This window comes from Hesperophylax consimilis, chromosome 24 (assembly GCF_061612785.1).
Source record: "Hesperophylax consimilis isolate HC1 chromosome 24, BYU_Hcon_1.0, whole genome shotgun sequence".
Taxonomy (NCBI): domain Eukaryota; kingdom Metazoa; phylum Arthropoda; class Insecta; order Trichoptera; family Limnephilidae; genus Hesperophylax; species Hesperophylax consimilis.
The window spans coordinates 14,120,381-14,122,700 of NC_142859.1; the positions used below are offsets into that span (position 1 = coordinate 14,120,381).

The 2,320-nt window shown below is 31.0% G+C and overlaps 1 non-coding gene across 1 annotated transcript; it reads left to right on the plus strand.

The window, feature by feature from the left end:
• Positions 1 to 1,684: 1,684 nt before the first annotated feature.
• On the plus strand, positions 1,685 to 1,756 carry TRNAT-CGU (transfer RNA threonine (anticodon CGU)). Its single transcript has one exon. It is a non-coding gene; the product is annotated as a tRNA-Thr (tRNA).
• Positions 1,757 to 2,320: the final 564 nt, after the last annotated feature.

Below are 2,320 nucleotides of genomic sequence, written 5' to 3' on the forward strand. Positions count from 1 at the left end.
TTAAGTTGTATTTATTGTGAAATTCTGAACAACCAATTATGATTATTGTTAATCTTAATGTTCGGTTTCATCGGCTGTGAGTGTAAACGTTCAGTAGTAATTAACAAGGGTTTTAATTTATTAAATATACTATTTGTAAATAACTTTTGTTTAACGATATTATTTCTTTCCCATTATTGATCCACGACCGGAACCAGAAAAATTCAAAATGTGCTGAGGGTTTATGAAAAAAAAAATTGTACCATAAAATCAGCATATTATTAAAAATGTGAAGACAAAATTATTGAATTTAAGACCTAAGTCAGGAAAAATATATGGTAAAACATTGTTGTGTTCGTTTCAATATTTTGTTGATCTGTAATATTTCTGATTCTGTATTGAAACAAATATTTCAGAAATCGACTTTGTTAAATCTTATTCGAACAACATGTTCTTTCACTTTTTTCTACTTTTTTTTACTTTGTGACCGTTACCGATTTCCGCTTATTATGGGTAGAAAAGTGTAGAACAATTACTCCTTAAACTATGATTTATTTACAGGACACTTGGGGGAGGATGCAGGAGGGGATGGTATACAATAAGTTTATAACAATTACATAAATTTTGTCATCCCTGTTACTGTGTGGTGTTTTAAAAATGAATTTCTAATTATTTGGTTATTACATGAAGGCTTAATTTTTTTTGGTTTCATAGATTAATTTAATAAGTAGTTAGAATACCTCACTTGAATGGTTTTCACCCAATTACAATTGTAAGGAAGATATCTAATGCTATTATTATTATGTTATTGGTAACATGGGATTTTTAATTGAAATTTATTATGTTGGACTTTTAAAAAGATACATCCCCATTTGAAGTATCCTAAATTTTAAACGTTGAAAGAGTTCATAAAAAATTCCTACGTTTTTTTTTATTTTTACGCCTCTATGGAACATATCCATATTTATATCCATCGAGATTTATTCTAGGTATGACTAACTACCATTCTCTAGAAACTCGTAGATGTTTTGCGTTGCTAAAATATTTCTTTCAATTAATCAATGGCCTCGTCTCTAACGGTGAGATTCTGGCGCAAATCAATTTATTTGTCCCAGTGTCTCACTCTCGGGCACGTCACCATAACATATTATATTGCCGATTGAGTCGTACAAATCTGTACCCGAATTTGCCCGTGGGAAGAGCGATACGCTATATAAATATATTAGATAAAAATTTTGACATATTCTTCACAAATAAAATAAAATAAATAAATAACGGTCAAAAAACAAAGTAAGTGGAAAAAATGTTTAAATATATCATAACACCAAATAAGTGAAATTTAACAACGTGGATTTCGGAAATATTTTATTAATAAATAAATTGGAATAAACTTACTAATCAAGCAAAATATACAAACATTTTAACAACATCCAAACTGTTATGATAAATTATTATAATGGAATTTCGCCACAAATTGTCAGAATAAAAAATATAAAAATATTTTTTGTCTTGAAAATAAAACTACTATTAAATGAGAAAATTTTATTCTCCCTAATTTTTCTATTTCTACTGTAACAAATAAATTTAATTCACTCTCCAGTCTTTTCCAAAATATATTCAACCTACAGTTAACTATTTATTACTATTATTTGGTTTGTTTTAGAACTAACGATCTTGGTTAATTTTATCGACAAGTTATTCAGCCGCCTCTTTAGCTCAGTGGTAGAGCACTGGTCTCGTAAACCAGGGGTCGTGAGTTCAATCCTCACAGGAGGCAGTCACATTTTTATTAATTTAAAGAAAATATTTTTGTTTTTGTTATTTTAAAATGCGATATGTTTTTTTTTTTTTTTTTTTACAGTATTACCGCACAAGAGTCCCAACTGCTCCCGTCTGGAGCCAGTGAGACTATGGCATCCCCAATTGGGGTATGATGTGAGGCTGAGGGTATTGGGGAGGGGAGGGAGATGGGGAAGAGGAAGGTGGGGAAGTACCTGGCTATTCAGATCTGGTCACCAAACACGGCTAAAGCCATTTCAAGCAACGTTTCAATTCTGAATGGTGGTCTTACACCAGGGCGATACTGAGAGTATCTTCCACTCTGGAACGTGCCGCAAATATACTATATATTATTTTAAATAAATTAATTGTGAAATAACACAAATTAATCAAATAAAATTTATTTGCGCACGCCGGGTTCGAACCCGCGACCTTCGGATCTGTAGTCAAAAGCGTATACCACTAGACCACGCCGGCCGTCATAATGTGATCATCAGTATGAAAAATAAAATATTAATGTCATGAAAAAAATACAATAATTCTCTTTCATTATTTGTGGTTT